This window comes from Ahaetulla prasina, chromosome 2 (assembly GCF_028640845.1).
Source record: "Ahaetulla prasina isolate Xishuangbanna chromosome 2, ASM2864084v1, whole genome shotgun sequence".
Lineage (NCBI taxonomy): Eukaryota > Metazoa > Chordata > Lepidosauria > Squamata > Colubridae > Ahaetulla > Ahaetulla prasina.
The window spans coordinates 252,240,848-252,264,887 of NC_080540.1; the positions used below are offsets into that span (position 1 = coordinate 252,240,848).

Here is a 24,040-nt window from a genome sequence, read left to right on the forward strand (position 1 = left end):
CGCAATGATAGGAACATTTTTAGTAATCTTTAAGAACTTCTGGGGTACTGAAAGGGCCACAGGAATCTGAAAGAAGGCAAATGTCATCCTAATCTCCACAAAAGGGAAGAAAAAAGACACAGGAAACTACAGACTTGTCAGCTTGGTATTTATGCTGAATAAGATTTTTTTAAATGATGATTAAGCAGGATGTTTATAAACACTTGGATAGGTGTACTACAACTAGCTGCAGTTAGAATGGGTTTGTTATAAAGAAATTTGCCTAACTAATGTAATCTTTATCTGTGACAGTTATAAATTTAGTATGTCAGAAAAATGATATAGACATGGTGTATCTGGATTTCAGTAAAGCTTTTGAGAGAATACCTCCTTATTGATAAAACTGTATAACATGGCCTGGATGATACTACTGTTAAGACTCAGAGTTGATTAAATAACTGCATTCAAAGGGTGCTCCTAAATGATTCTAAGAAACTTCAGCTTGAAAAGAAATATTGAAAAAAAATCCCAGGCCTCTATCTTTTATGTTTTGGCTAATGTTTAACATAAAAGAGATATTTATAAAGGTTGCAGACAACACAAAACTGAAAAGGGTGGCTAATGTTTACATAAAAGAACAATTCCAAACAATAACGAATAATGAACAATTTAACTGGTAAAATGTAAATTCTGCATGTTTAGGGAAGTTATAAGGCACAAATAGGATGGGTAAGACTTGGGTTACACAACCACAAGTCAAACATGAGTTAGCAGTGTAATGCAACTGCTATCTTGGGGTGCATCCACAAGAGCTCAGAGTCCAGATCATGAAAGGTAACTGTGACTGGGACCAGGCCTCAGTTGTGGAGTACTGTCTACAGCTCTGAGCACCATACTTCATAAATGACAATGACAATTTGAAGTAAGTTCAAAGCATCAAGAAGCTGAAAGGTCCAGAAACCAAATCCTATAAGGAATGATTAAAAGATATAAGATATGTTTATCTTATAGAAAAGATAGCTGAAAGGAGACTTGACAACATGACATATGTGAAGGGCTGTCTCACAAAACGAAGAATACTTACTTTGATACCCCAGTGGGTAGGCATGTCCTCTGAACTTACTTCAATTTGTCACTGTCATTTATGAAGTTAAAATTACAAAGGAGAAAGTTCAGGTTCAAGTAGAATAGGCTACCATATGAAATGGTAAGTTATTACTTGATGAAAGGCTGAATGGACATCTGTGGGAGCTGTTTAGTGGATCCTGTATTGACTAGAAGAATTAGATGGTCTCTAAAGTCCATGTGAATTTTATGAAAAATGGATATGCTTCTTGGTAGCTACAGATAGGATAGTAGGCAGTAGTTTCACCATATGCCTGATGGCAAATACTTACATACGTAGATGTTATGCGACTAACATTCCATTTGAGAATGTTACTTGAATACAACAGACCTGTGATGGTGAACCTATAGCACCTATGCCTCTCTGCGGACATGCCAGCCATTGCCCCAGGCCAGCTCCACCATGCACGTGCAGACGCCTCCCGCCAGCCAGCTGGTATTTGGGTCACTGCCACGCATGTGCAGGAAGGGTGGGGCACATGCACAAGGGGTGCAGGTGGCTTTCCAGGACCAAAACAGGGCACAGGGGGGGTTTGCACAGCGCCCCCGGACCCCGTTTTGGGCCTGGAAAGCCTCTTGCACCAACTTGGAAGCCAAAATGGGGTGGGGGACAGTGCGCATGCATTTTGGAGTTCACATTGCATTTTGGAGTTTCAGGCATGCGTGCGTGCACTTGCATGCATGCACTTTGGGCACTCAGCACCAAAAAGATTAACCATCACTGCACTAGACAAACCTATTTTCCTTTTTTTTTCCTAAAAAAGATGAAATAAAATAGAAATAGAAAGCAGGGAATGCACCTAACTGAAATATATTAAAATGTGAGTGAAACCTTAGTTCTAAAATAGTAGGTATTCAGCCATGAATGAGCAATAGCGTATTTTGGATAAGAGTACAGTTAAGCATTTTCCTTGATTCCAAAGACTGTGTCAGTTGCTCCATGACGATCAGAAAGTATGCATGTATATACAAATATTCCATTCATACCAGGGGGCATATGAGATGACTGGAGAAAAGTTTAATTCAGATGTGAACTATGAACAGTAAGTAAAAAAAAAATCAAATGAATCTTCTTTGCTAATTAGTTTGCTCTCATTCATTCATTTTCCTGGCCTAAATATAGTACATATGTGTAAGTGTGCAAATGTATTCGTGTGTATAAACAAATAACCTTGAAAGAAAAATTAAGATATGAGAGAACTTAAGTAATAAACATGCAATTTAACCTGATACAATTAACACCAATTTATTTATTTTTATATTTTTGATAACCTGCATATTCTGGCAACTTGTTTTTCCTTTTGGTTGCTGATTGGATAGAAGATCAGAAAGAAATAACAAAGTTGAAGACTAATCTAGGAATTATTTTTAAAAATCCCCAAAGAAGGAATAGGAAAGTAAATTTTTCTTCAGTTTGAGTTCAGCTCCTGGTGGCTTCATGGATATTTCCAGGAAAACTACACAAAAATATCCATGAAGTCACCAGGAGCTGAACTCAAACTGAAGAAAAATTTACTTTCCATTCTATTTGGAATGTGCTTTGTAATACCCCATTCAAAGATGAAATATGGCCCTCATACAAAGTTACAAAGCTTTATATATGAATGCAAAATGCAAAATGCCTAACTCTTGAGATTATTTCCAGCATCTTTGACCTCTGGCTATACTAACAGAACCTACCAACAGGTCGTCCTTGACTTATGACCTAACGACTGCTTGACCCAGTTTATTTAAGATGTAGTTTCAAAATTAAGGCTCCTGCAGTGTTCCTGTGATCATTCACCCTTATAAGTGACTGCAGAGCTACTGCAGTACAACCCCACCTATTTCTCATTCCTCCCCCTTCCCCAGGCCAGGTTCCCGTAGACTTTGGGCCTGCTTCCCACTCCACCAGCTCCCCACCCACTCTTATCACTGATTGCTCATTTACTGTGTTCCACCTTTGTTTCCCTGCCCCCAACAGCTTTTAGTCTTCTTTTCTAGTCCAGGCACACCAGAAGCTAATGGGTGAAATGAAGCTGAGAGACATTTGCCCCCCTCCCCACAGCTTCTAGTCCACCTGGGCTAGAAAGAAAGGCTCAAAGCCATTGGTGGTAGTGGTGAGGAAACAAAGGTGGAATAAAGCTCTGCCACCTTAGTTTTCCCTACAACTATTAGCATGCCTGGCTTAGAAACTGTGAGTGAGAAACAAAGCTAGGACAAAGCTTTCTCATTTTTGTTTCCCCTGCGGTTTCTAGCATGCCTGAACTATAAAGAAAGGTGCTACATCCCTCAATGTCCCTAAACTGTATTGCTGGGTTGTGTCCCTAGGCTGCTCCAAAAACAGTGCTCATTTTTGGGAACGGATAGAGAAGGAACAGTGTGTTTTTCTTCTCCAACATTACTTGTGGAGTTTCCAGGACATCTGGGGGGAAAAAAGTGAGCAATATGTGATGGGGGTGGGGGGTGGGGAATAGTGTGTGGGGATCTGGTGGGATGGCAAAGCAGGCCCAAGGCCTGCAGGGATCCTAAGGGTGGGAAGCGGAGCATGGGATGCCTCAGGGGATGGGAAAAGCCCAGGTAGGGCTTGCATTAGGCTTCTCAGTGACCCTGAGGCAACACTGCTTCACTGAATAACTGCATTGGGGAAAACAGGAATGGGAGCCATTCAATGTAACAATCATGTGGGTGCTTCACTAAATAGCGCTTGCACTAATGGACAGCTCATTATAGCCATAGGTCAAGGACTACCTGTATATTTGCTGCCCGGCTCCATCTCATCAATTCCTATTTTGTACTTGATGCAGAAACTGCAAATTTAGGCAATTTTGTTATTTACACTTTTAAATCCATTTTAACGTTGATGTTTGTGGAGGGGGGGATCTTTCCCTGGATTATTAGAAATCAAATTTACCCCTTCAAAACAATTTATTATGTTCCAAAATAGATCAGGTTTTAATGAATGCTTAGAAGATAGTAATTTTGAGAAAAATATTATTAGGTAACAGTCAAAACTTATATTTTTCATTGCAACCATTTTTCAAAGCATTTACAAGCTAAAATTTTGCATATTAAAAGATGACTACACAACTTCAGACCTACTTAGTAAACATTTGCATCAAGAAATGAGTATAAATATATTGTAAAAATGCAGATTGCATGCAGAGTATCATTGTACCCAGAGAGACTAATTAATGTGTCAAGAGGTTCAGCCATGCTACTTTTCCAGGTTAAATGCATATCTTTATTTTAGTAAAATGACAGAGTTGAAAGGAGGAGTAAGGATTTATACCCTTCTTATCAAGAGTGGAAAAGGTAGATAATGAAGTGCTAATTGCTAAAGTAACACCTTGGCGGAATTAAAGAAATGCAGGACTAGATGAAAGAAAAAGACTAGCTGGAAAAAAAAACGAGAGCCTACACAGCATCCTGGCCTCCACTGAAAAATTTCAAGGAATAGCTAGAGGAGTGGAAGACAAAGAAGAGTTAGTACAGAGGTACCATCCACCTTATTTATGTCTTTTAGAGGGTTTCAAGGGCAGCCTTACATTAAGAGTCTAGAGTCTTTTTTTAAAAATCAGATTAGCATATTGCCTCTGCCCAAGATTGCATAGACTCTAAATATTACATGCAATTGATAAAATATTAGCTAACCATTCTGACTCGTAAGGAATTACAATCTTCTGCATCAATTCAATAGAAAAAATGAAACTCGGTCAATCTAGTTCTTGCCAGTGCCTATCAGCATAATTTCTGATTTGTCTGGATTCAGTTTCAGGCTATTTGTCTTATTCAATAGATATCAGTTCAAACAGTAGTTCTGCATTTAAATTGTCTTTGTTTAATGACCCTATCTGTGGCAGGAATTTCCACCACTAAGCATTATCTAATTATCACTTAAGGTTAAATGAAATATTATGTTATCACACCACTTAATGAGGGCAATTCCAGCAGTCCCAGTTGCAGTTCTTAGGCCAAGACTTTGCCCTAATTAGGCAAGGGCTTCATGCTCCTCCTGCCTTCTGCTTCATTCTTGCTTCTGCTTCAGCCCCTACCCACCTATCTCCTCCTCCATCTTGCTTTTTTGGTGACCCTGCACTCTGCCACTCGCAGCCTCAGCTTCCTTCTACCAACCCATTACTATCTCCTTCCTCCTGCTTACCAGGTGTACCTGGGCTGGCCCTTTGCAAGGCAGCTGCTGGCAGCACAAGTCCTTGGAAATCCCTCATGCACCCAAAAGCTGCTTTGGAGAGGGACAGGCAGGTGAGCCATTCCAGCAGCAGGAGGAAAAAGATGGTGAAAGTCACCTGGGGTTGATGGATAAAAGGACACAGATGGGAGGCAGAGAGGCAGGAGTGGGAAGTTGAAGTGCACTCTTGGCAGTTGTGAAAGCTGACTGCTCAAATTTGATCACCTGACCATGGGATCACTGCAACGGCAGTATCTCCAAGGACAACCTATAAGTACCATTCATTCAGCACCATTGTAACTTTGAACAGCCACTGAACAAATGGTTGTTAAAAGGGGGACTATCTGTATGAAGCAGTTACAAACCTTGGTAACAAGATACTTTAAGAGATGAATCACTGACTCATAGAAGCAAGGCTTTCGGCAGACACTAGAAGTGTCAGTTGGCTTTACTATCCAGGAAGGATTAGAAGCCATATTCCATATAGCAACTTTCAAAAATAAGAAAAATCTTAAAGGTAACTCAATATGGGTTTCAGTAGGACAATGTATATGTGACAAAGACAAGTATTTACCTTCAATTAAGAGAATGTGAATCTCAAATAGCAATGCACACCAATTTCCTTGCTGAATTACAAGATTTTCATTAACATATTAGCTAACAGGCTATATAAATGCATTTCAGATATACAGTCAGGTCCAGAAATATTGGGACATCGACACAATTCTAACATCTTTGGCTCTATACACCACCACAATGGAGTTGGAATGAAACAAACACAATGTGCTTTAACTGCAGACTGTCAGCTTTAATTTGAGGATATGTACATCCAACTCAGGTGAAGGATGTAGGACTGACAGCAGTTTGCATATGTGCCTCCCACTTGTTAAGGGACCAAAGGTAATGGGACAATTGGCTTCTCAGCTGTTCCATGGCCAGATGTGTGATATTCCCTCATTACCCCAATTACAATGTGCAGATAAAAGGCCCAGAATTCATGTTAAGTGTGCTATTTGTATTTGGAATCTGTTGCTGTCAACTCTCAAGATGAGATCCAAAGAGCTGTCACTATCAGTGAAGCAAGCCCATCATTAGGCTGAAGAAACAAAACCAACCCATCAGAGAGATAGCAAGAACATTAGGTGTGGCCAAAACAACTGTTTGGAACATTCTCAAAAAGAAATAATGGACCGGTGAGCTCAGCAACACCAAAAGACCTGGGAGACCACGGAAAACAACTGTGGTGGATGACCGAAGAATTCTTTCCCTGGTGAAGAAAACACCCTTCACAACAGTTGGCCAGATCAAGAACACTCTCCAGGAGGGAGATGTATGTATGTCAAAGTCAACAATCAAGAGAAGACTTCACCAGAGTGAATACAGAGGGTTCACCACAAGATGTAAACCATTGGTGAGCCTCAAAAACAGGAAGGCCAGATTAGAGTTTGCCAAACAACACCTAACAAAGCCTTCACAGTTCTGGAACAAGATCCTATGGACATATGAGACCAAGATCAACTTGTACCAGAGTGATGGGAAGAGAAGAGTATGGAGAAGGAAAGGAACTGCTCATGATCCTAAGCATACCACCTTATCAGTGAAGCATGGTGGTGGTAGTGTCATGGCGTGGGCATGTATGGCTGCTAATGGAACTGGTTCTCTTGTATTTATTGATGATGTGACTTGCTGACAAAAGCAGCAGGATGAATTCTGAAGTGTTTCGGGCAATATTACCTGCTCACATTCAGCCAAATGCTGCAGAACTCATTGGACGGCGCTTCACGATGCAGATGGACAATGACCCAAAGCATACTGCAAAAGCAACCAAAGAGTTTCTGAAGGGACAGAAGTGGAATGTTATGCAATGGCCAAGTCAATCACCTGACCTGAATCCCATTGAGCATGCATTTCACTTGCTGAAGACAAAACTGAAGGGAAAATGCCCCACGAACAAGCAGAAACTGAAGACAATTGCAGTAGAGGCCTGGCAGAGCATCACCAGGGATGAAACCCAGCGTCTGGTGATGTCTATGCGTTCCAGACTTCAGGCTGTGATTGACTACAAAGGATTTGCAACCAAATATTAAGAAGGGAAAGTTTGATTTATGATTGTTTTTCTGTCTCATTACCTTTGGTCCCTTAACAAGTGGGAGGCACATATGCAAACTGCTGTCAGTCCTACATCGTTCACCTGAGTTGGATGTACATACCCTCAGATTAAAGCTGATGGTCTGCAGTTAAAGCACATTGTGTTTGTTTTATTCCAACTCCATTGTGGTGGTGTATAGAGCCAAAGATGTTAGAATTGTGTCGATGTCCCAATATTTCGGGATCTGACTGTACATATGGATCAAACTGCTTTTTTCTTAAGGAGAAATATAAAGAGTTACAATAGGTTTATACTCAATACAACAAAATACAGAAACAAAAAGAAGAAAGCTGCACTAATTTTTTTGGATGGAGAAAAAGCTTTTGACAACTTGCAATGGTACTAAATAAAATGAATCCTGCAGAAGAGATGCAAGCTTGGGTTAAAGGTATATACAAATGGCAAAAAGCAATAATGTCTTGGTCGAGTTTCAAATCAGTAAAGGGACAGGGCAAGAATGAGCATTCTTATCTTTACTATTTATCATTGCAAGAGAAATATTGGCAAAAAATAGTCCAAGATGATAAATAAATAATAGGCCTCAACATTTGGGAAGAAGAATATAAGCTTAAAATTTTATGCAGATGATGCAGTATTAACTGTGATAATTAGTTAATTTCAGTTAATGAAAACAATTTACAATTATGGAGAATACTTTATATAAAATCAATGTTAAGAAAACAAAAATAGTTACAGCATTTTTAGTACAAGGAGAAATCAATTTTCTGCCAGAAGAATTTGGTTGTTACCCTATTTAGCAAAATATTAGTTTGGAATTGACAGGATACAATCAAGAAATATAAAAATAACAATGTCAAATTATGGCCACAAATTACATTGAATGATGTGGGAACCTAAAGCAATCTTGATTATAGGATCTTTTTACAATTTTCAAAATGAAAGTATTACCCAAGATAAACTATTTATTTCAAGTGATACCAATTGGAATATTAGAGAGAATGTTACCTAAATGGCAAGAAATGGCAAGAAACTGTCACAAAATTTATATGGAGAGGGGAAAAATCCAGAATCAAACAAAAAAAAAAACAAAAGACTCCAAAAAGAGAGGTGGTCTCACTCTCCCAAATTTCAAATTGCATCATAAAGCTAACTGAATAAAAAAAATCATGAATAAAATTCCCAAATAGCAGAATAGCAATTCTGGAAATAGTTGGTTTGGCTAAAAGATTTCATAGATATTTATGGTATAGAGATATGAAAGAAGATAAATATGTTAAAACATTATTAAACAAAAACTGATAAACGTATGGAATTCCACAAAGTGAATAATAGGCCCCACACTTTCATCTCTGGCTTCTCCTTCAAATATTTTTCATGTTGCAGATAATTATTGCAAGAAAAATGTAACTGTATATGTAAATATTGTTAATTCAGATTCTGCAGATTTACTGAAAAGGACTACTTAATGAAGGCTGGAATAAGTCATTGGTGATGTATTTACAAATTGCAGGAAGAATAAAATCAGATGTCAAGAAAGAAAGAAGGATATTAAGAAAAAAGAATTTGAAATGTTCACACAAAACCAACACTATGTACTAGAGCACATATAGAAACTTTATATATGATTCAAGACAGAACAAATAAATTATATGATAAAATGGATGCAAAATTTCAAATAAATCGTTGCAACACAATAATGGAAAGAATTATGGACTAAAATAAAACGGAAATTAAAAAAGAATTGTTAGGTTTTTGATTTCTCCTTTTTTATAATCTGCCACTTTACAATGTGTGTAGAAACCTCTTAGAAACCAAACTGTAAGTTAATATACTTGCATCACTTGTGTGACGTTGTGCATCACTTGTGTGATGTTTGCATGTATGGAAACCATTCTTGCGTAAATTTGGTTAAACTTCTAGTGTATCTGTGTGTGTATCAGTTTTACCATCACTGTGTATTCTCTAAGGATCAATCAGTTATCATTGGTACAACATTTTGTATCCATTTTCCTTTAAGTTGTTAATTGGTATAATTTTTTTTAGATTTTTCAACATACTTTTTGGTATTTAAAACCTTTTTAAATTTCCTTTATTTCCTCCTTTTATTAACAAGTTTTAGACAAGAGACAGAAAGGCAGGCAGGTAGACAGTAACAATACAGTGCAAACTTTAATATTAAATAATCAGTTTATCATATAAAATGCAATGAAATTCAGAGTGGCTCTTTTTCAATGTTAAATTCAAATGAGAATGAAAATGTAAATTAATGTTATGCTTGTAAATTAATAGTGATAGAGCACTTCTCTATACTCAATACTCTAGATTTTCTAAATAATAGAATGTTAATCATCTCAAATAATCCATAAGCATCACTATAATTGAAACAACAATATAATGTATCAATATTTATAATGATTCAATGAAAAGCAAAAAAATCTAGCACTTTCACTGATAACATTCATATAAATAATCTGCAGGAAGGATAAACAAAAGGATAATGATAGGGTAAGATATGAAAACCTAGAGAGCACTAAAGTAATTTTTAATAAAAGATATCAGAAAACCAAGGGCAAAATAATGTTGACTACAAGACAAAGTGGAAGATGATTAGCTATGTTATTAATCTTAACTATGTATGATAATACTACAAATGATATTTTGGCAACAATTGATGCTAACACACCAAGGAATTGATCTCATTAAACCTTGTTAGGTAGACAATCTAAAAGAAAATGACAAAAGAAACAGCAGTACAAACGTTTATAAGTTTATAATTTAGATATTTTGTACTCCTGATGATATGATTCCTCTGCCAACCCAATTTACAATGACTACGTATATACAGAACATTAAACCACAAGAACAATGAACCAAAAGAAATGTTTTTTGATTTTGATTTACTATCCTAAAAACAAGCCATGATATATTATTCACTGTTTCCCCATTGCATTAAGCCATAAACGAACTACATTATGATTTGTTCAAATGAGAGTTCTGAGCCAAATGCTCTTCTACTATAGAATTCCAGCTTTGAAATGGTTTCCCAATTAGCTCCTATATAAGACAAATAAGGTAGAAACAGATGCCTCAGGAAAGACCACATGCGTTTCCCAAGGCAAATAAACATGCCTTTGATCATTATAAGGGCTCTTTTACAGCATGCTAACAATCGTATTAAAAAAATAGATGGGACAGTAATTTCTAGTATTTTATTAAATTGTTTTTCATTATTTTTATTTTAACAAGTACTGTAACAAGTACTGTATACAGTACTGATAACGAGTACTGTAGATATATATTTTTATTAATAGAGGGTGCTATGATACTGAAATTCAGTTTCACAACTCCATCTTCTGATGATGAAAAAAGCTGCAGTTATTTCATTGTTACAGACCAAGCAAAAACTGGCCGAAGGAGCAGGAAAAAACAACAACGGAGAAAACAGAAAAAATATTGAAACAGGAGAACAGGATAGGAGAAGCATCAGAGTGAATTGAGAGGAGGCAAGAAAAGAATCTGAAGAAAGAAATCAAATGAAAGGAGTAACAAAGTGAGAAATGAAGTGGATAAGAAAATTGATGTAAACGCATACATACAAAAGAGAATCAGAGCTGGCAGAAAGCAATGGATTAAAAATAAGAAAAAAGTGCAGCAGCAAAAGAGGAAATGCACTGCCACAAATGGAAGAGCATTCAGGCAACAAATAAACTGAGTAGGCCTAGAAGACAGAAGTGGAGGAAGCAGGAATATCAGGAAATTAAATAAGTGATAGAAGGGACTCCAAGTAAGAAAAGGGGGAGAATGATGGAAAGAGTAATGGAAGGAGTATTAATAAAGGGCAAAATATTGGGGACAAGGGGTTGAATGCACTTTAACTGGAAGCAACAAACAGGCCTGGGGAGTAGAGGCAAATGACTGCACCAGAGAGCACTTTACTGGAATTTCAGCACTCCTGCTCTAGGGCTATTCAACATGTTAATCATTCTGCTGTTCTGCACATGTATTCCATGCTAGCACTTCATGTGCTTCCAAAGTTTAGGATTAGGAAGCATTATTTGTCATTTGCATTGTATGGCTTAGGTTTTGTCTTCCTCACTGTAATTTGATGATTACCAGTATATATTATTGATTATAGTTTTCACAACATATAATACAGTATAAATTCAGTCCAACTAAGAGGTCAGTAGAGTGCATTTTCCTCATTCACCAAGCATAAAGGTTTTCATAAAAATCAGTGAAATTGGGGTTTAAAATGTCAGTCCAAATTTAGTAACAATAGTTTCTCTGACCAACAGGTCAATGCCATTATTATTAGAAATGCTTTATAAAGCCTTAGTAAGACCACACCTGGAATACTGCAATCTGTTTTGGTCACCACATTACAAAAAAGATATTAAGACTTTGGAAAAAGTGCAAAGAGCAGCAACTAAGATGATTAAAGGCCCGGAGAATAAAACATATGAAGAACAGTTGCAGGATTTTCAGTTTGGCTAGTATAGAGAAAAGAAGGACTAGGGGGACATGATAGCAGTATTCCAGTATTTGACAGGCTGCCACAAAGAGGAGGGGGTCAATTTATTTTCCAAAGCACCAGAGGGCAGGACAAAAAACAATGGATGGAAACTAATAACGGAGACAAGCAACCTGGATTTATGGAGAAACTTCCTAACAGTGCGGACAATTAACCAGTGGAACAACTTGCCTTCAGACATTGTGGCTGCTTCATCACGGGAGGTTTTTAAGAAGAGACTGGACAGTCACTTTTCTGAAATGGCATAGGTCATAGGATCTCCTGCTTGAGCAGGGAACTGGAATAGAAGACCTCCAAGATACCTTCCAGCTGTATTCTGATTCCAACTCCTGAGATTCCCATCTCTCTCTGCATTTTCCTTGCACATAGAGGATTAGTAGCAAGGACACCCAACCAGTTTTGCGCTATGGTATATATCATGCTAATAGAATGTATCTTTCTGTTCACACCCACAAAACCAAGTAGATTATTTCCTAGATTATTTACTTGCACTGATGTTACCTATTTTGGATAATGAAACGTCTGCAAAAAAATAATCAAGCTCAGAGAGTACCAAGGACCCCTCATTTCAACCCTAAACTACAAATATTCTCCTTTATGGGTAAATTATTTTCCCTTCATCTACCACTAAGTGCTGTATTTATTACTTGTTAGCCTTTTGGGACTGCTACCAATTTATATAGTAATACGTATATCTTTAAGTCTGAATAGTTAAAATTACATATACTAAAATACATTTCATACAAACGTATTCATACAATACTTTTCATATAGATACCAAGTGCAAACGACTACATATTAAGCAAGAAAAAAAATAACATTGAGTTCAATGGAACTTCAATACCAGATGATATACATAGCACTGTTATTTAGACTTGTTCAGTTATTTAAATAGGTTATATTTTATACCCTTTGCTATAATTATTAAAATCATAACTAATTATCTTGAATGTCTTAATATGCATACTTTCTGAAAAATTAGGTGAGATTCAAGATTAAAGACCAGTTGAAATCAATGGGATTTCATTTATTCAGTTCATGACTGAAGCCTCATGGATTTCAACTGGGCTGCCCTAACTATAGTTAAGTCTTCCTCCCCATTCTTTTAAAATAAGGAATATTGGTTGACATAATTAAAATCAGACAATCCTCATGAATACAATTAGTATTGTAACAAAAACAGGAAAATAAAAGCATACACATGTAGAAAAAATTAGCATTTCTAAATTTAGGGTAGATAACGGATTTTAAAGAATAATCTGGATTACCCACCTCTTCCCACAATAGCAGCAAATGTCCTCTAAAATGCTATCTACTGCTTATGTTACCAAATATTATTTTAGATTTATCCATTTACTTTAAAACACTGCATTGCTTTACGATTGTATAATTCTGCTGATACTGAAAAATCCTTCATGTTTCATCTATACCGAACTATCTAAGATGACCTAATTATTACATTAAAAAACTATATGACAAGAAAAAAAGAAAAAACATCTCATTTGCTATTTATTATTAATATTATCCAAGACTGAATAACTCTCATAATCTTTTTGATGATGAATATAAGTCAGATAGCTTCGGTTGAGGAAAGAAAATGAAGAGACTAATATTCATCTTTATTTTCTATTTCATCAATTGCTTTTTTTTAGGTGGCAGGCAGCTCCTTTATTACATTCCTGATTGCAGCAATGCAGGAAACAGTCTTGTCTCTAGGTAGCTTTTTCTTTTTAGTAAGGAAGCAAAAGCTGCTGCAGCAAACCACGGAAGTGCCACTTACACATTATGTCAGTAACAAAGGCATATGATTTTGCACCATTTTCAGTACAGAATCTTCCTGGCTTCCCAATGTCAAATTAAACATTTCAAAGCTAAAATAATTCATTTTCTATAATACTTGCCTCATCTTCCCCTATAGCCTCTATTTTGCAGGGCTGTTAGATTCACATCAAGGCATCTCCTGTGTGGCTTTGTGTCTTTTTCTCTGGCTGCTGCTTCTGTGACAGGAGGGAGGAGGAGGAGGAGGAGGAGGAGAATGAGAACCAGAGGATTTCAATGGGCTCAGTTCTCATTCCTCTAAGCAATGAATCCGTTTCATTCTTTGTTGCCCTTTATCCGTCTCCTAAGATACCATTTTCCCGTTTTTTATGTCAAACCTTTAAAACAATCTTTTGTTCCCGATAAAGACATCTTTTTTTTTTCCAACTGCGTTCTAAGTGCACCATTACTACCTTCTTCCAGCCTGTCAAAAACATGGATTATAATGCTAAGAATCTGTCTCTCGTATATTTCTGTAAAAGTCAAAATGAGAAGGCTGCCCTCTCTAATATTTGTCAATACAAATACATGGGTCAGCCCATTGCCAGAGATACAAATGCTAGTTTATATTAGAAGCACAATGCCAATGTACACCTACCCCATCTCCGATGCTGACTGCACCTCCATTCAGTCTATAATATCCAGTAGCCTCCTGTATTCAATGACTGCGCTACAGTTAGAGCCAATACAGCCACATTCCAATCATGTGGGTGCCCAGCCCAATTCAGCCAATGGCCTGCTTGCTTCAGAGAATGTAAAAGACTATGGTTCATACCCAATGCTTCCTTTTTCCTACTCACCCTGACTCTTGTCAATTTGCTGCCTGGACAATCTACACAGAGAGGGCAGGGTTAACCTGTCAACAAGAACAGGAAAGGACACAACCTTTACACAGCAAAGAGGAAAACAAAATAAAATGGAGTCAGGGGAAAAGTAATAGCTGGACTTGGGAAAAGAAACATATCTAAAACAGAATTCTTTTATCCTATTTAGCTGAAGGATTTATGTCTGCATTGAGATGGGATTTCTCAACAGCAATATTTCTCTATTAATGGCAATTGATAATGAACTCAAATTGTTACTATGGAAAAGAATTAGTTCCTTTGATTATAGTGAGAGCTACTTCAGGTCTGTTTTCTATTACTAATCCTGAGAGTCATTTAATCCACTTAAATTTAAATTACAGGATCCTACTTTAGGATACCTGGCTAACAAAAATTGCTTTCATTTCCTATTTATAAAATCAAGTTTCTGTAATAATGATAAATTAATTTAAAACAGTTTAAAACATTAACCACAAAAACATAGTTTTTAAAGCAAGATTACCTATATTTTACAAAGATATTTTTAGTTTGCTATAATTTATAAGAAAATCTTCGTTAAGTAGGCTATGGAGACATCCATCTAATTTTTTGGCAACAATGTGGAAGTAGTTTATCACTACTCTTTGTGGTATGTTTTTATTATTATGGTTGGTTGTACAATCAGCCAGATGTTTAGATTTCCTAATGACCTGGGGTAGACAGATTAATAATATTAAAGGTATCACTGCAGGATGTAAGCTGTTATAATTACAGCTGCCTTTTGCAATTGACTAGTGGTGATTTTGTTAATGCCAATGGTGTTCAAGTGGTGCTCCAATTGTTTTAAAGTAGCATCCAAGGCACCTATTACTATTGGTATGATCTCTTCTTTTTTGCTACAGTCGCTCTACTTCTATTTGCAGGTCTTTTCATAATTTTATACAGTTATTTCTCTTCTATTCTGCTGTCTCCAGATACTGCCACACCCATTATCCAGACATGCTTGTCCTTTGTTATCAACAATTGTTATGTCAGAAGTGTTGTATAGCAGATGCTTATCTGTTTGAATGTTAAAGTCCAGACCATTTTTTATTTTTCATTTATTATCACTCTATTTGTGGCTCCACCAGGTTCATGCTTGCAGTCAATTGGTCTTTCTTGCAGATATTCCAATAAACCATTGTTTTTATTTTCTTATGCTATTGTTTATAATCAATCTGTGCAATCTTATTGCAGCAGCTAACTACATGGCTCATTGTTTCTTCAGCATCTTTGCTATCTGTTGTTGTCTTCTCAATTGTGGCTTTATATGCATTTGTTCTTAAGGCTTGTTTTTGTGACACCATAATTAGCCCCTTTCTTCAATTTTTCTCTTAGCCATTGCCAGATCTTGTCCTTATCTGCTTTGCCTTTATCTGCTTTGTTTTTATGTAATGGCCAATTTAATTTCTCTGGTATTCAGTAAGCCTTCATTATACACTAGCTTCAAGTGAATCTTTTTCACTGACCTTCAAATATTCTTCCAATGTCCCTTTTTCACTATTTTTCTCCTGCTGATGGTGAAGGTAGTATATTTGTCCAGGCCAAATTCCGCTGTAACATTTTGTCTAAATATACAGGCAGTGTTGAGCAAGAATTCTATTTCAGATGGTGTTTTTCCGTACAGATTCAGAGTATCTACCTAAAGATGATAGCCTGGCAGATTTTTTTTTTATTGAAATTTTTTTACAAAGTTTTAACAGATATCCCCCCTCCTTCCCCCCCCCTCCTCCAACTTAGCTTCTAACAACAAAGGATTTCCAGCCTTTAATACATTAATATAAAAATCTCTTGCTTTAAGAACTGTACTAAGACGATACTTTCTTCCTTTATAATTCACTGTTAAACCAGCTGCAACATCCCATCTAAACTGTATCTGATATTTCTTAAGTTCTTAACATTTTAGGAGGAATTTCCTTCATCATTATTATATCTTGTCCTAGTATTTGAAATTTATTTTTATAAAATGCTTGTAAGACTCCATACCTAATCTTCTTATTTGTAAAAAAAATCACCACATCTCTTGGTAGTTGCCTCTGTCTAGCCAACCAGGAGTTAACACGATAAATTTTTTCAATATTAACTTCAAAATCTTCTGAATTCTCTCCCGTTATCTGTGCAAAAGCCTGTGTAAAAATCTTTTTTAAATTCTCCTGCTTACATTCCTTCAATCCTTTCACCCTTACAGCATACTCCATTAACCTATATTGTAAAATAACCCTTTCTTCATCTGCCCTATCCACTTTAACCTGTATTCCCTCTATTTTGATTTTTAAATTCAAATTAACTTGATTCATTTGAATCTCCTCTATTTTCCTTTTCAAATCCAAATTAACTTAAGTTCTTCCATTCTTTCATTCATCTTAAAAGTATAATCTGCTAAGAGTTTAAATGCTTCCACTACACTTTCCAATTCCTCATTCTGAGTTTCCACCATATCTTTAAAATCCAGTAATTCTTTTTCCATTTCATTAAATTTTTGATCTATTACAGAAATTTGAGCCTCCCAAAATTCCTTTAAAAAAGCCTTTAAATATTCCTTCAGATCTTCTTTTACTTTCTGTATTTGAACTAAAGAAATTTCACAATCCTTAACATTTGGCTTTGTTTGCTTAAAAGCCATTTCCTGTTAAGCTATAATATGCCAAATGGCAAAGAGAAATAATAATGAAGAAAAAAAAAAAGAAAATGAAAAAATTCAGTAAATCTTCTCCTCTTGAACACTATAATAAAAATAAATAAGTTCTTGTTACTTAGTCTCTTCATATACTTCATGTAGCTTCAAGACCAACTGCTTTAACAAGCAAACATTCACTTTCAAAAAAGCAAAACACCATTTCCTTTCTTCATCTTTCATCTTTCCAACAAAGTATCCTCTGGTTAGAGAATTAGAATTTCCTTACAAATAACTGCCAGTACTCCTGTTTTGGTTCCATCTGTGTTAAAAATCCATTCACATGATTTTAAAGTTTCAGTTCATTGTAAATCCAGCAGCACAGAGACACTGAGAGCAATAACAGCTTTAACGAGCAGTTAACTTTCACTTTCACACCCTGTTACAGTGAAAGCGCCATCTTTATTCTTCTTATGTTAATTCTGAAGGAAACTTTGTAGAAACAAAATTACAATTTAATACTTGCAATTACAGTTGCCAGAACTCCTGTTTTCGCTCTGTCTGCATTGAAATCATCTTGAAACAAGTATTAAGCACAGAGGTGGATGCAGCATCTTGTTCTGCTTAGGCAGAAGCGCTTCGGGTCTGGAGCTTGTCAAGCTTCTGGAGGGCTGTCACCTTTCGAGCCCCAGGCTTTATTCCTGGGATTCTAAGGGAGCTCTACCCATGCCTGGCTGCTCTCCTTCCCCTCTTCTCCTGAGGGGAGGGAATTTGAATCGTCGGACAGCTGATTTACACTGTCCAGACGGTTCTAAACATCATCCCGAAGCCGACGATCCATAGGACCATCTTCGATGCAGCAGAGCCAACTGGAAGTCCCCGCCTGGCAGATGTTTTTGATGTTTGATAACCATGACCTAACTTGTTCAATACTGTTGATAGAGAAATCAACAGTAGTAATCATAGTGATTACTTGAAAGATTCGTCTCTCAATGTTAACCTCTGCTCGTTTTTCACCGATTAGCAACCGTGTCTTGCATTGTACCACTGATCTTTGTATAAAGATTATGTTTCTACTGATTCTTATTATTTTCAGGCACTTAATTATTCAGCCATGTGAAAAAGGAGACAAAGGGATGCAGGGGAGCCTTCTTGTAATCACAATTGAAGCTACATTAAAGTTGATCTTTTTCTTACAGTTTCCCAAAATCATTAGGAACTGATCTTTTGTCCCGCTACTGTTTGCATAGTTTCCTTATTGGTCAGATGGAAAGAGTTTATTTTCAATTAGATGCATCAGCTATTAAACCAGTTAATAATCTGAAAGTTACAAATAACCAAGTAATTGGTCTGTAGTTGCCTAGTGGTGTCCCTTTTGTTGGATCTTTCATTATCAGGTAGGTTTTGCCAGATGTTTTATTTATTTTTATTTATTTTATGTTAACCAATCTTCAATTTCACCTCCTTGCATATTTGTTAAACTGCTTGGCAATGAGTGGGAGCAGAGCAGTTATTGAACATAAATGCAGTTCAACTGGTGCTGACCAGGCCTTGATTTTCCTTGCCCTTTTCTTAGCCATTTCTGCTGTTATTACGAGTTCTTTCATTTCAGCTTCTCCCTTTTCACCTCCTTTATCCAAGTTAGCATTCATTTTGTATTACTTTGGGTTGTCCCATAACTGTGCCCAGGCCTGCCTATCTATTCTTTGTAAGGTGTTGGCTGGCTCATTATAGTCTCTCCATTGATGGATTGGTAGAAATATTTTTGTTTTAACTGCAATTGGAAATTCTGTCTGTAGTGTGCAATTCGAGCTTCATTCTTGCCTATGGCTGTTACTTATTACTTTATTATTTCCAGTGCTTCCTTGTCTCTAGAAGATATTTCTTGATCAGGTGTTACTTGGTCTTGTTCTTCAGCTTTTTTTATTGCTTTCACATCTGTTCTAGCTTGCTTGCATCGGATATTGCTTCGTGATCTTATTTTCCAACCTGATCTTCCATTTTGATATTGGCCTTTTTTCTTCTTTGTGCATTTTGCATCCAAGATCTTCAGTTATGACGGCAGCTAAGCTGCCCATTAATTAATCTGTTTCTTGCAGTGTGGTGGTGCTTATATAGTATTGGCATCTTTTAATACTCTCTCATTCTCTCTGATTCTCTCTCTTTCATTCTCTCCCTCGTTCTCTCTCTCTCTCTCTTTCTGATACTTTCTTTCTCTCTCTCTCTCTCTTATCTCACGGGCCAGCCAGTGTCTCAGGGCTGAGAGGAAGTCAAGTGTCTCCTCAAAAGACCGAGGTGTGCAGAGCACCAACAAGGGCAGGAAGATCCAGCAAGAGACAAAGCTTCGCTCCCGCTCTGGAATATGGAGCGAATCTCCCTCCCCCAGGTGAAGAGTGACGGGGAAGGGAGGGTGAGGACAGCCACTGGTGGGTTCATCTGACAGGAAGCCACAGCAGGGGGAAGAAAAAGCCCAAAATTGCTGACATTCATTACATCGGCCCACCTGTGCCACCACCCGCGAGAGCTGCACTGCAAAGTTGCAAGTTGCACGAACTTCACTCTGTAGCAGAGATTTCCAGCCACATTACGAGCTGCCTGGCCAGTCCCATATTCCAGAGCTCTAGTCACAGGACTGGCCATTGGTTATCCCGGAACAGCTCCTCCACCCACGTGCACCACAGACCACCAAAATTTTCTCGTGGACCACTGGCTAGTGACCTCTAATCTAATCCATGGGCATCAAACTTGCCACATCACATTGTTGTCATATGACGTTTTGCGACATTTTTCCCATTCGCTGAGCTGTGGTGGGCATGGCCTGCGCGTGATGCATCTGGTCACCAGTTTGACACCCCTGGTCTAGTCCAGAGGTCACCAACTGCTGGTCTGCGGACCACTGGTGGTCCACAAAAAATTTTTGGTGCTCCGCAGTGCACCCGAGCTGGTCCGGGATGACCAACGGCCCGTCCTGTGACTAGAGCTCTGGAATACGGGACTGGCCAGGCAGCTTGTGGTGGGGCTGGAAATCACCATAGAGGGAGCTATGTGTAACCTGCAACTTTGCAGGAAGTGCAACGTGCAAGGAGTAGCACAGCCCTCGGCGGCCGGAACAAGGTAAGGGTGCAAGGAGGGTGGGTGGCAGAGTAGGTGGGCCAAAGCAATGGGTGTCAGCAACTCGCAGCTCTTTCTTCCCCCTCCTTCCTGCCAACTGAACCCACCAGTGACTGCCGCTGCCCCTTGCCCTCCCTTCCCCGTCACCCCTCGTCTGGCCTGAGAAGGGAAGGGCGGGGGAATGGAAATTTGTTCCACATTCCAGAGTGGGAGTGAAGCTTTATCTGTTGCTGGATCTTGCAGGCATTTCTTCTGACCCTTGGTGCTCCGTGCAGCTTGGTCTCTTGGGGAAACGCGTAACTTCCTCTCAGCCCTGAGACACTGGCCTGGCCTGGCTGTTTCTCTCCGCTGCTCTGTTGGCGCCTCCATGTCCTGCCTGCTGCTCTCGCAGTGCAGTTAAATTAAGCGTACTTCACAATGGGGGAGATGGCATCCCCTTCTCCTCCTGGAGCCCATTACGAAGTGGAGCACTGGCTGCAGCCGGGTCGAGCGAGTGTCTCAGGAGAACAGGTCATGCATCTCCCTGAGCAACTGAGGTGTGTCCAGCCAAAGAAGTTCCCGCAAGACCCAGAGAGCACCAGAGAATCAGAATGAGAGAGATGAGCGAGACAGAGAGAGAGGGGGTAGAGAGAGAGAGATGAGAGAGAGAAAAAGATGAGACAGACAGAGGGGGGGAGATGAGAGAGAGAGAAAGAGAGATGAGAAAGAGAGACAAAGAGAGAAAGGGGGAGAGATGAGAGAGAGAGAAAGATGAGAGAGAGACAGAGGGGGGAGAGAGAGGGGGAAAGAGATGAGAGACAGACAGAAAGACAGAGGGGGAAAGAGATATGAGAGAGAGAAAGAGAGACAAAAAGATAAAGGGAGAGAGAGAAGGATGAGAAAAATGAGAAAGAGACACACAATCTGTTGGTGAACACCCTGGTTTTTTTACATATGTGTGGTTAATTGTAAAGATAATATTCCTCTTTAAATGAACTTGATTCCTAGTGACTGCATGGACATGTCTAAGTTTTTGCAGCAATACATACATGGATTGCTGTTATATCCTTCTGCGTTTTTTTTTCTTCAAATTCCCAGTTTTGCCTATATCACTGGATTTTTTTTGTTTTTATTTTTAGCATATGGCACATGTTAGCCAGGGATACCGAAGTAGCTGGCTGCCCCTGTGAAAGGAATTTTTTTCTGGCGGTGTTATCTTTCCTGTGGGACACCTGAATGCCAGTATGCAATCGGGGTGGGGGTGGGGTGTCTCTACCCGGTTTATTCACTCACAGGAATCAAGCCATCGAGCTGCCGACCTCAGCAGAGCGCAGGTTCAGCATCTTACCATGTGAACCACCACGACCCCATATCACTGGTGATCTTAAATCTAAGGATTACTGAAGTTCAACCTGATATAGCTTTTCAAGATCATTCTGAATCAGCTGGCTGGCTGGGTGGGTACTAACTACACGCAAGGTATAATTCTTGATGCAGTTATCGAAAAGTTTCTTGCAGCACAATCAAACTGATTAACAAGTTTTACTGTTCTGCAATTAACAAGAGATCATCTTTTTAAATGGAAATCTCTGGTTCACTGAATAAACCATAATTAGATAGATTCACAGAATTGTTGGCTTCACACAACCCTATTAAATCAAAGACGTGCATTTGGGTTTTGAATATGAAAACTGAGTTGTACTGTGGTTATCTCCAGTTCCAGTTCTAAAGTTCCCAATGGCCCAAGAGTGTATTACCAAAATTCCAAAGGAGTACGACTGGGGAGAAAAGCTTCAAGTACCAAAAACAAAAAAATCTGGAAGCCCAACTCATTTGGAAAATTACTTTATCAAATACACTACAAAATAAAAATCATATTCATAATTAGCTTCAAGAATTTTATAAGTGAAAGAAAACTATGTCTACATAATAGGAAAGCTTATGTTTGACACATCCATGAACCAGCAAAATCAAAGTGCAAAGTACTAGCTCAAGGTAGTTTTGGCCTAGGTGCATCATGAAAAAAATATTGAGACTTTAAGGACATTGTGAATCAAGGAAGTCTGGGAATCTCTGCACTATATTATAGCAGAACTTATAACAGAAAAGCATGTTTAAATAAAATAATTGTTTTTGAAACATACAATACACATTTGCTTAAATAATGAAATCAAATCCAGCTTTTTTCTATTAACATTTGAAATCACTGAAATGGAACCAAAAGATACTAATTATTTGTGTCTATATAACAATAAGCAAATTAGGCACATAAATCCTCATCAATTTTGCAATGAAGTGATTCAGACCATCACATTAAAAAATTGTCAATTCCAGCTCCACCTACTCCAGTTAAATCACTGAGCCACCAATCATTCTATCACTCTCTGTGATAGACACACACAAATCCTGTACAATATCCAGCTTCCTACTTTGTTAAGTAAAGGTCACCAATATCACCTGAAATCAACATTACAGATTCTTCTTCACCTTTCCTTCCCCATACTGGCCCATAAATATATTTGAGTGAAATATTTATATATGAAGAATTTTCAAATAATACTGGTATAAAGTGTGAAAATAATAGCTTTTCATTCCATACGTTTGAAAATCTATGTACAACATTATAAAATTTCTTTTACTTAAATATAATGAATTCAGATTTATATTTAGAGTATGTCCAATGACTGACAAATGTAAGACTCATTAATTTATATGATATATAGTTTATGATCTAGATATATCTGGATCCAACTGTTCATGTTTAACTGCACTAATCAAACCTCTAGGTATGATAATCCTCATGATAGGAATGAAAAATGGTCCTTTGGGGAATTTTTCAAATGGGAAGAAATGTCATAAAATGGTTACTATTTCAAGAATTCAATTTTTTTAAAAAAAGCTTAACAATATATTTAAAAACAAGATGTTATATCACTGAATTTTCCATGAAAAAAAAGGAAACAAAATATATGAAAAAGGTTTCTTGCATTTGTCAGTTATTTACAAGAATAATTTTATATTATCTAGTATGGTTTGAAAATAAATTAGATAAAATATATTGATTTGTATTTGTGGTAATAATTCAGATTTGTACTTATTTGCAATCACAATCAAATTACAAGAGAACCCGGTCTTGTCCATATAACTAATTAAGCTCCATTTTAAATTCTAACTTCTAAAATATTTTGAATTCTAACTTCTTACAAGAAATTAATTTATGAATAGAAAACACGAAAAAGCTTATCAGAAAAATGTAATCAAAGGAAAAAACAGTGATGTTTTCAAACTTGCCAAAAGAACATAATTAGTCATTTAATTTTATAACAAGAACAGAATGCAAATATTATTGCCAGGTCCAGTGGTTCAACCTGCACTAATGTGAAAACAACTACTAGCATAAAATATACATATATTACATCTACATCAACTATGTGGCAATTGCAACGATAGAAGCTGGGAATGTAAACAAGATAAAATTAATTTTATGCTCAAACAGTAGAAATAACTGGGACCAGCTATAGTGCTACATTAATAATTGCATACCTTTTACATATCACAGTCTTATTTCAAAATGAAGATAAAGTGATTCAATACATAAATGAGAAAATACCAATTATTATCACTGAAAAAGAATACTTAACTGAGAGAGTTGCAAAAATGAATGTAATGTTAGTAATCAGTCTTCAACCTAATATTTTCTGCCATTTAGTTAACTATTCAAGGGACAGCTACACTTTAGATACAGTCTTACATGATAGAACAC

General features: G+C 37.3%; 1 protein-coding gene across 7 annotated transcripts in view; it reads right to left on the minus strand.

The window, feature by feature from the left end:
* Positions 1 to 24,040, minus strand: part of APC (APC regulator of WNT signaling pathway) — a 92,269-nt gene that overhangs the window by 62,900 nt on the left and 5,329 nt on the right. For 2 of the 7 annotated variants that reach the window (XM_058166559.1, XM_058166557.1), the window contains exon 3: positions 13,815 to 13,910. The exons of the other annotated variants lie outside the window; for them this stretch is intronic. The gene's annotated coding sequence lies outside the window, so the exon portion shown is untranslated. The remainder of the gene's footprint in view (positions 1 to 13,814; positions 13,911 to 24,040) is intronic. 7 annotated transcript variants of the gene reach the window in all.